Source organism: Mus caroli, unplaced genomic scaffold, assembly GCF_900094665.2.
Source record: "Mus caroli unplaced genomic scaffold, CAROLI_EIJ_v1.1 scaffold_11063_1, whole genome shotgun sequence".
In the NCBI taxonomy this organism is placed as follows: Eukaryota; Metazoa; Chordata; class Mammalia; order Rodentia; family Muridae; genus Mus; species Mus caroli.
Genome location: NW_018391218.1, coordinates 32,765 through 44,130, shown reverse-complemented (window position 1 = coordinate 44,130; position 11,366 = coordinate 32,765). Strand labels below are relative to the sequence as shown.

Below are 11,366 nucleotides of genomic sequence, written 5' to 3'. Positions count from 1 at the left end.
TACAGCTGCAGCACGAGGTACAAGCTTGGCTACCTCTGCAACACAGCTTCTTTGTGCTTTCTGAAAACACTTCCCAGATTTCTCCTCAGTGATACTGGTCTCTTCTTAATCCCTACTAATTTTATTAGCTCCAGCTAATCAGCATCAATTGTCCCAGTAGTTCTTTCAATTCTTGACCCTAAAGCCAGAGCCACATGGCCGAAGCTGCTGAGTTCTGATGCTTGGTGCTTGCTGGAGCTAGAACATGTACCTCTCACCTATTACATTATCATCAGCTTTCTGTTTTCCAACTCTTTCCCTGCCTAATCTTAGCTGTCCTGGACCATGCTCTGTAGACTGACCTTGAACTCATGGATCTTCATGCTCTGTCTCCTGAATCCTGGGATTAAAAGCATGTATCACCACACCTGTATTTTAGCTTTTCTTCATCTAGAACTTGCTCTGTCTCAGGCTGGCCTTGAACTCTGAGATCTGCTTGCCTCTGTCTCCTAGGACTAAAGGGGTGTACCTCCATGCCTGGATATAAGCATTTCATGGCCACTATTCTTCAAGATTCAGATAAAAAACCAGTGCCTTTCAGCCTCAAGATCTAGATGACAAGGGTACCCTCCATTTCTGGATTGTAGTTCATTCCAGATTAAAAGTCCAAATGAAAACAATAACCAGGTGATAATGCCTAACACAATATAACTATTCCATGTTCAAATGCAACAATAAGCTTAGCTTGGTGGGATTTTGCCCTGAGCTTAACACTTCCTTAATCTATTTATCTCCTTGAACACAGGATTCAGCTCCATTCTTCTTCATGCCTCTTTATTCTTAGAACCATACATTTTGAACTTTTCCTTTCAAAGCGTGCAGCTATGTTTGATCAAAATGCTCTTAATGAGACTAAACCAGAAAACAAAGTCTCTGATGGGCTTTTTTTTTTTTTTGAGATATCTTTGTCAATGCAATTAATATAAATCTCTTTACTTTCGCTTCAGGTAGACTCTTCAGAAAAGGGCAAAAAGCAGCCACATTCTTCACCAAAATACCACAGAAACAGTCTCGAGGCCATATATTAAAATTTGTCTTTTCTGAAACCTCCAGAGCTAGTCTTCCACACTTCAAATCACCCTCAGCAACAAGGTCTTTCATATTTCTACTAGGATGGCCCATTAAGCCTCACCTAAATGATTCAACTGCATTCCAAATCCAAAGTCCCCTCATCCACATTCTTCCAAACTAAAGCATGGGCAGGCCTATCACAGCAATACTCCAGTCCCTGACACCAACATCTGTCTTATTTAGGGTTTACATTGCTGTGAAGACACATCATGACCAAGGCAACTCTTACAAAGAACAATTGGGACTGTTTACGGGTTCAGAGCCTCAGTCCATTATCATCAAGGTGGGAGCATGGCAGCTTCTAGGCAGGCATGGAATAGAAGGAGTTGAGAGTTCTACATCTTCATCTAAAGGAAGTGAGGGGCAGATGTCCTCAGGCAGCTAGGAAGAGGGTCTTTCAAAGCTGACCCCCACTGTGACACACTTTCTTCAACAAGGCCACACCTCCTAATAGTGCCACTCCCTGGGTCAGGCATTTCCAAATCACCGCAAGGATCACTTCAGAATAGGAAGAAGAAAGACTGGATGAGTCATAGAAACACAGAGATTTCTGTGAGATTGTTTCCTAGAAATAGGAGAAGCTGTACTCATTGAAGTCTCACCAACACTGTGACCTAAACAAAGATGACACCAATAGAAATGCTAAAGTGAAATGAGGGAAACCAATTAGGCCTCAGTGATACACAAAGAGCTATAGGAAACTAAGGAATGAGGAGAGCAGGAGAAATACTCTTCCCCAGGGAAGAGCATGTCATTTGGTTATCCAAGGGGTTTTTGGGAGATATTGGAGGGAGGAAATGGGAAAAAGGGGGGGGGATCATGTAATTATAGTCTCAAAAAATATTATGAGATGAGTTCAATCACAGAGATCTGGCAAGATGATTCTGTGGCTATCAAGCTGCCATGCCTTGTGAAGTCAGTTCAATCCTAGGACCCATATATTAGAAGCAGAGCCAACTCTGGAAAGTTGTCTTCTTACTGTAGCGTGTGTGTGTGTGTGTGTGTGTGTGTGTGTGTGTACATGCACATGTGTGTGTGCATGTGTGCTTGTGCACGTGTCACATCAATTTTGATCAATTATGAACTCTAGAACTATAAAATAATAAAATCCATTTATGGGGGAAAACTAGAAGGGAATAGAAGGGAGGACAGGGTGGTGAAGGACACAGAATCAATACCTAGGAAAAATGAATGGTGCTTCCGGAGAAGAGATGCTAAGGGGTTCGTGGTGGCTATCATGGGTGAGAGGATAAAACCAAGACTGGTAAACAAATATTTGTTGGAAATCCATTTCAACCCAGACTTTGTCTCTTGGAAACCTGCTCTTTTCTGAAGGGAAACAGAGCAGAATGGATCTGGGGGAGAGGGGAGGTGAAGGGAGGCTTGAAAGAGTGGAGGGAAGGGGACTTTCCAACACATCAGCATGGTCCAATATTAGCACAGGTGGTCTTGAGAAGTAATGGGTAACAAACATCTAACTCTAAAGAGGGAATTTCCTGTAGAAGGCAGTGACTTCTGGAAATGGTGCCCTGTTTCCTTCCCAATATTCTAGGTTATGTCAGATACATTCTTCCAGCCTCGTGAAGTCAAAATGTTTAATCAGTGCTTTCTCTATTTGAACTTGAAGCAAAGACAGAAAGTAGTGTTAGTTCAAAGACCTTTTCACACAGTTTCCTGGAACTTGCAAAGGCATGAAAGAACTCTAGTCAGAAGTGTATCCTTGTATATAGCCCATAAACAATTCTCAGCACTCCAGGGAATTGCAAGGGAAGGTTAGCATTTTCCTAGCCAGGCATTGGAACCTTGACAAGTGGCTGGGAAGGAGGAACAAGTTGGAAGCTATAATGATAGTGGGAAAAGCTAAATACACTGGTTCATCTACCTACACATTTAACAACTATTACTTCCTGCCCTCAAGTTAACCACACTGCTCAGTAGAATCATGCTGCAGCAAGGATTTCTCTTCTCTTGGTGTCCTTCCACTTCTAGGAAGGTGTCACCAACAGGATCCTGAAACACAGGTACTTGATTTAGTCTACTTTGAAGATAAGGACACTGAGTCAGAGGGATTAACACCATCCTGTCCTCCCTTCTATTCCTGTATAGTTTCCCCCCATAAATGGGTTTTATTATTTTATAGTTCTAGAATTCACAATTGATCAAAATTGATGGAACACGTACACAAGTGCACATGCACATGTACACACACACACTCACACACACGCTACAGTAAAAAGACAACTTTCCAGAGTTGTGGGTCCGAGGATTGAACTGATTCCCTTCAGAGAGGCACGAGGGATTGTAGTGGCCAATAAGATAGTACATCTTGTTTATGCTGACCTGCATTTCCTCCTTCCCTGCCTGCAGTCATGACAAATCAGGAAGAACTGGGCCTGGCAGTAGCTTTCCCTTATGCTTGCATAGGAGGAAGCTAAGTGAATCTCACTGGGGTGCAACTTGGCCTTCTTCTTACTAGGCCTATCCCCCCGTTCAGATTTCCTTGATTTATCTCCTCAAAGGAACTCCACCTTAAATACCAGACAAATCCTAGGTTGGTTCTGGAAGATGCATTCATAGCCTAATTGATACTTGGAAGTCACAAATCCCTCATTCCCCTCACCCAAGGTCTGTATGCCTCCCCTCATTTTCCAGTATCCCCTCCAGATTTCTTGTGGCCTAGAAAATACTTCCAAGTTCCCTTAGCCAGGAAGGCCAATGAGGGGAAGGATGTGGAAAGCCAGCTGCTTGGCTGGTTTCAGACAATGAGACACAGGTTTGCAAGGTATGATTTCTCTCTCCTTCAAAGAAACAATTTTCAGTTCCAGACATGACCTCTTGCTGGCCAGTGGACCACATAGTTCATTGACAGCCTGTGGAGCATCCCTTCTTAGGAAACCTTTTTGCTAGCCTTGGGGAGTTGCCAGATCAGCACAGTAGCAGGCTGGAGGTACACTCTGCCTCAATTCTAGTCTTCTATAAATACTGTGTCTGTGTGTACATGAATGTGAATAGGTAAGTGCATATGTGTACAATGTCATGACTTATGGAAGTCAGAGGACAATCTTAGGTATTGTTTTTCACTTTCCATTTTGTTTGAGATAGGGCTTCTAATTGTTTATTGCTGTGTATCCTAGCCTAGCTGACCCCACTTATGGAGATTCTGGAATTACTGCTACACTTTTTCTTAGGAGTAAATTGGTTTATTAAAAGATAAAATTTGTAAATAATATTAATACAAAATTTGAGCACCAGCCACTTTGAGGTCTCTTTTGCTGCAATTAAAGTTTTTAAAGTACATAAATGTGTCATGGTGAGGAAAAGCTTGCCTCTCGGTCTTTCTTTTTTCTTTTGTACTACTGAGATTCAATTTAGGGCCTGGTACATGCAATGCAAGTACTCTATTGCCAAGCTAGACCCTAGCCTAGGAAAAAGCTTTCAGCAATCAGAGGATTTTCTTGGTGGCAAATGGAGTTAACTGAAAAGCAAGCCTTTCAGAGTGCCCTGAGTCACACACTTAAGTAATACACACACAGGAAGTAGACACACAGAATAGAATTCTAGCAGACTAGAAAAGCCCTGACATGTCTATGGGACTGGGAGGTAAAATTGAGGCAGTGCACTTCTTGAACATGTATGATACTATGTATGATACAGTTCCTCCCATCTCAGTGATATCACAGGAGCCCAACAGCTACCCATTGGTTCTCTATGCTTCAATGAAGAATGGCCAACCTGATACTATTAGAAAGTCCAAAGGTTGTCTGAAAATCATCTTACTGCTGCTCACTTAGAGTTATGGAGTATACTTGAAAAGTCCAACAATGACTTATTTGTAGGATTTTAGTAACTTTAGTTGCATCAAAAAACATATATAAATTGATGCTTGCTAATAGAAAACTAAACAACTTTTGATATTTCAATGAGCAAAGGGGAAAATATACTAAAACTGGTAACATCATTATTACTATTACTATTATGCGTAATACCGAATTGAGTTGGTGAGGCAAGATGAGATACATATAAGGCAGGGTTACAATGTTCCTGTACTCTTGCCAACCCCTTAGTTAACCAATGGTCATCTGCTTTTTTGTCATGTTCAACTTATAGTCTCAGACAATGATGGATCAGAATAGGAAGAGCCGTGATCTCTCATATACGCTAACCCCTCTGCCATGCCAGTGGGTATTCTTTAACAATGATACATGAGGGACATTTTAGAGTGCATTAGCAGTCAGTATGGCAGTTGCTATGGAAAAGCTGTAAATTTGCACGAAATGTCACAATTTCAACCCCTAAATGGAGAGAGGCTGGCAAATGCAGATATTTTAACGAAAGTAAAATGTCCATGTCGAAAGGAAGAATGCCAAGGTGTCACAATACGGATGTCTTTTCCAGTCCATTTGGTCTTCAGACATGTGTGGTTAAACAACATTTGTTGCCTCTTCCCAGCGGGCACAATACTGCTGTGCACTGGTACCCAAGTTGGTACCCAGAACTTGTTCTCACAGGTGCAGCTGTCTGCACTCTCAGTGCTTACCACACACCCAGTGAAGCTGATGATCTGTTTGCAGGTCAGTGAGTTCTTCAACAGTTCGCCAGCTACACTGGCAGGCATATGCACATGCTCCTTTCTTCTCGATCAATTTTGTTTTGAGTTTGTGGAATTCTGGCATGTTGTTTCTGAAGAACAGGTAGTCACATGACTTGTCCCACATATTGTAGCTTACTATCTGGAAATCACAGGCTACACAACGCAGTCTGTCACATGCTCTCTGTGAAGTATTTGTTCTAATCCCACATAGAATGGCGCTTCCACTGAGATACACTGGACTGCAACTTTTACTGCTGCCTTGTATGGGAGCTCTGACAGATGTGTTACTTGAAGATTTAGATTTCAATTTTTGAAAAGATTTTTTTGTCAGTTAGGCTCCTCAAATATTTCATTAATAAGACTGAAGATCATCTTCTTTTTCAAATGTTTCTGTTGATCTGAGAGTCTCTTTCTCCTGGGCTCCGTTCTGGTCGCCGCTGTGCAATCCGCCACTGCCACCTCCTTTGGGCCACTGACCCAGGTCCAGCCTCAGGGGGTCGAGTCTGCAGATCTTGGCTTCGACTTCATCCAGAAGTTCGTCCAGGTCCTTCGCCATCTTTAACAGACTTGTCTTTCTCTCCTGAGCCTTGCTGGCCGGTGATTCCCACAGCAACTCGAGAACCCGTTCCCCACAACCCTACTGTTACACTTTTGGATGAGTTCTAAGAATCTGAAGTTGGGTCCTCATGTATGTGCAATAAGTATTTTACCCACTAAGTCACCTCCACAGTTCATCCATTCTGCTCTCTGTACCAGTGTGTAAGAGACAGGAGAAAGTAAGGAAGTGTGGAAATGTAGCAACAGGGCTATCATGGTCATTGCTACTTCACTGAGTCCTCTTGATAGCCCTGAAATGTGGCTGTGTGACCTCCAAGCAATCAGTTTTACTTCTCAGCACCTCATTTTTCTCAAGCATTAGATAAGGGCAATGGTACAGTCTGCTCAGCAAAGCTACACAAGAAGAAACTATAGCTAGCCCTTGATGGCCATCTACGCCATTCACCAGTTCCCTTGCCATTCACAACAATAGCATAGAATGCCATTTATGCTCTGTCAAATGTACACAGAGATCAGTCTTCTATCTGTCAAGTCACCATTAAAACTGGCCCATGATCTCTTGGCTCAGAAATGTGGCAGTAAAAGGAACCTGGCCAACTTGTTCTCTATTATTAATTCTCTAGTGGCAGGCAACACTGTTAAGCTGCTTTCACAGAGACTAGAGAGATATAGAAAAGCCATATATGAGTAGCTTCAAGTATGTGGCTCTCTCTCACTAGCCATATTCCAGAGGGACTTCTGGACAGGTAGCACCTCCTAGGTTACTCTTTCACAAGCTATGCCCCACCAGCAGTATGTTCACTACCTCTCCTCACAGTGCCATACAGAGAGTCCAGCCATATCCAACCTTTTACACCGGAGGTCCCAGAGCAGCACTTGGCCTTACCCAAGGAGCACTTGGTAGAGCTGCTCAAGCACTGGCATCCATGGCACTGGCCAGACAGCCATGTGTGGGGCTCAGTGCCAGTTTTAAGTAGAGTAAAAAATGTATGAGCAAAGAATAAAAAAGACTAAAACAGCTGGGAATTAATCTTAAGGATTCATCAGGCAAGAGGCTTGATATTATAGAAAGTGTATTTCAAAGCATGAATCGTGCCACAGCTCTTCAAGCAGCAGAAGAAAACGAGAGGAAAACAGAATGGCAGCATTAGACTACTGTTTCTCCCTTAAGTCTTTGGGGGTTAACCAGCACCATGGAATGAGAATATATGAATTTGTCTGTAATTTTCTTCTCTGCTAACATCTGAAATTCTAATGTACTTCTAATGCAATTTAAGAGAAAATGAATACATTTTAATTCATTCTCGGTATTTCTTTAACACAAAACGTCACTGTTCCCATGTTCATTCTCAATCATTTCATAAACAAATGCTGAGCTCATGTTCCATGCCATCTACTTACCTGATCCCTGAGAATAGGGTGAAAAATACAGAGATACATTAAACGGAGGCATTGACCTTGATCCTTGAGATCTAATAGAAGGACACGGCAACAATATCACTAACAAAGTTGCATGTGGTCACAGTGCTCCGGGAGCAGTGGTGTGCTGGCTGAGCTGTGCATTCCCAGGAAAGACAGAGGAGCTGGAGCTGGAAAGCCAATTCAGCAGGCATGCCTAGCTCTCACAGTGACCTGAAAAGAGCTCGGAGCCTGTCTAGGCATATGAGTCAATGCCTAAATCTCACAGTGACCCAGGAAGGGATCTAAGCCTAGATCTCACAAGTGACCCAGGAAGGGATCTAAGCCTAGATCTCACAAGTGACCCAGGAAGGGATCTAAGCCTGTCAGCCAATGTGAATCAAAGGCAGAAATCACATTGGGGTTGAAAAACCCCAGATTGGCTGGCAGCAGATTGTGATTGGCTAGCAGCAGATTGTGATTGGCTAGGAAAACCTCTCTGGTCCTATTTGTTCTGTGAGAGGACCTGATGATATTTGGACCTGATGAGCCTTGGGCATACTCATAAGGCAAGGAACTTATGTTAAGGCCCAAATACCTGGCCCTCAAATCTTTAGTCATTTCCCAACTATACAGCAGCTCTGACTACCTAATCCCTTGAGTCAGAGCCATGAAGCCCATGCGAGAGGGGTACATGTAGTAGAGGACCTTTCTGTAGCCCCAATGTCTTGACAGCATTAATCTAAGACCCTCATTTCAAATATGTCTCCTGGCAAAAGAAATGTCAGTGCCAGTAATGTAAAAATGTTCTGCAAATGAACAAATATACTTCTCTCGCCCCTCACTCCCTTGCCATCCATTTTCTATTTTATCAGGTACAAAACAAAATATGCCAGAAGGGATGAAATATAGCTCAAGTGAGTTGAGAGGTAAATTAACCAGAATGTAGGAGCCCTCCTGAGGGCCATTATAACTGACCACTCTTGGGGTTTCCTAGATACGGCTGGGAACTAAGGTGTCTCTCCAGCAGCTAAGCAAGCAGACATCCCTGCTGCTCGAGATAGCTGTTTCTATGTGAAGAGGAAGGAGTCCATCTCATGCCCAACTGCTCTCCTCAATATTTTCAAAGGATTAGTGTTATTAATATGAGTCCCTATTGACTCTGACCGTCAATGGCTTTTGAGAAGCTATATTATATCAAGACTCCCCCTCAGGCTTACTCTCTTAGTTTCTCAAGGCTAACATACAAATGGCTACAAATTGGATGGTTTAAAATGTATTGTTGGAAGCCAAAAGCTCCAAACACAGCTGTCAGCAGGGCCATGCCACATCAGTAGGCTCTAGAGTAGAATATGTTCTATGGCTCTCTCTCCAGCAATTACTTTCCTGAGCCAATTGAAAGGACTTGAGAGAGAGAGAGAGAGAGAGAGAGAGAGAGAGAGAGAGAGAGAGAGAGAGAGATATTCCAGTGTGGACAAACTGTGCTCTCCCTCCTTCTATTAGACAAGAACATTCTGGAAACTTTGGCTAACCGATTTCTTCCAATAAAACAAAGAATGAACTCTAGAGCCAGGCTTCCTGAATTTTTACTCAGGCTCTTCAATTGTCTAGCTGCTACATAATACTGGGGAAATCACTTCATTTCTCTATGTCCTGGAAAGCAAGGATGACAACAGTATGTCCCTCAAGAAGCAGGAAGGCTCAGCAGGGGTGTGCTAGTAGTCTCACATTGCATCCTAATCTCTGTGAGGCTATCTTCTCACTTTTTAATTCACTGAAGCAGAATCCTAACTGATCTTGGATTCTCCAACAGCCGTGCTTACCAGGAAAATGGAGGCTCACTAGGTTTAGACATGGTATGACACAGAGACTCCTCCCAGAACTGGGCAGTACACCTTTAAGCAGATGCCTCCTTGGAAAGCTTTGAGAGGGTTTTCACAGCTGTTGTAGCTGTATCCCTAGGGCACTGTGACAATGGTTCTGGGAAGCAGTTAATGGCTCCTACCACCATTTGTAGCCAAATACAGGTTTCTATGTTCTGAGCATACACCTTCTGCACATTCTTGCAGTTAGAGTTGAAAATAAAGCCACTCCAGAATGACTATGGCTGCCATCTCTGAAGGAATGCCCAGCACATCCACTTCAGACTCCACATGGAGGACTTGATGGGAATGAACCAACCACCACTCCCCTCCCCCAAAATACATTACTAACCATACTCCCTCCCCAACAAGCCTGTGCTTAGATATGTTTTCCCTTTGCCAATGAGGAAATTGAGGGCCAGACTGAGTGATGAGTTTGTGACAAAGGAGGGAATTGAGCTCATACATTTTGCCTCTAAATCTATAGCTTTTCATTATTTCAGGATGAATAGAGATGGATCCTAATCTTTAGAGGAAAACCTCATGTGTCCCAACTAATTTCTGCTTGTCTCCTTTGTGCTCTCAGAAATATGGTTTGGAGAAGCTCAGCCTCCACATCGGGGAAACAGGGATTGGCTTGCTCTGGGCTCCAAGCTGAGCTCAACACTCTTCCATGTAGTCAACAACCATGCATGCAAATCCTAAGCAATGCCACTGCAGCCTTTACTGTGTGCTCTCAGCTTCAGGTCCTTGCCATCTGGAAAACAGACACTGAGATGGACACAGAGGACAAAGAGTAGCTCTTGGAGGGATTTTGTGAATATTGAAGCTGTGAGTCCACGAAGTAGCTTCCAGTTCAGTATATTTGAGCAGTTGCCAGCAAGAAGGTGGCACTCAAGAGTCCTCCTCACCAAATAGAAGAGCCCATGGAGCAGACAGCTGTAGGGGAGTAATGGCAACTTCTGAGAAGGACCATAGGCTACTCTTTCCTGTTGCTTTCTGAAACTGGAACACAGCAATACAGTGCAAGAAGAAAGCATGGAGACACATACATTTCCTGCTCTAGGCATAAAAAATAGGGCATTTTTACATGGAAAGTGGCCAGAGAGCCCACTGAGAGTTGCCTCCTTTCCTTGCCATGAATTTTGGCACAATGTAATTTTCCCCCACCACTTGCCAAACCGTTCTTCTTTTCTTTTTCCTTTCCTTTTCCTTTTCCTTTTCCTTTCTTTTCTTTTCTTTTCTTTTCTTTTCTTTCCCTTTCCCTCCCTCCCCCCTCTTTCCCCTCCCCTCTTTCTCTCTCTTTTAATAAGCAAGCTACACCATTCCCACTAGTGGTTTTTTTTTTTTTTTTTTTTTTTTTTTTTTTTTTTTTTTTTTTTTTTTTTTTTTGGTTTTTCGAGACAGGGTTTCTCTGTGTAGCCCTGGCTGTCCTGGAACACTAGTGGTTTTTATTCTAGCCTTTGGGGATTTATTCCTGGGCTGGGAAGAGAGAGTAGCAAGTGTCTTTACTTTGTGATAGAGAGTCCCTAGTGGCACAATTTCTCCATGGGTCCTAAGTTGCAGGGCATTATTGTCCTGTCCCCATCTACATTTCTTGAACACTATAGTCCTCTTTTTCCCTCACAAGCCATGCTTGCCTAATCAGTCCATTGTGAAATAAAACCCCCACGTTTCAATCATTGAAAGAGGATTTTCTTCTTGACCCAAGAGAACATAGGGCCTCCACATAGTGTTCATCAAAGGACAAACCCCCTTAACCAGAAGGAAACAAAAAAGTTCCTGTAGCTTCCTGGATGTTTCATTTATCCCATGAAACTTTGCTGTTAACTAGGAGAAATCCAGAT

The 11,366-nt window shown here is 43.0% G+C and overlaps 1 pseudogene; it reads right to left on the bottom strand.

Annotated features, from left to right (window-relative positions):
• Positions 1–5,636: 5,636 nt before the first annotated feature.
• On the bottom strand, positions 5,637–6,257 carry LOC110289065 (annotated as a pseudogene).
• Positions 6,258–11,366: the final 5,109 nt, after the last annotated feature.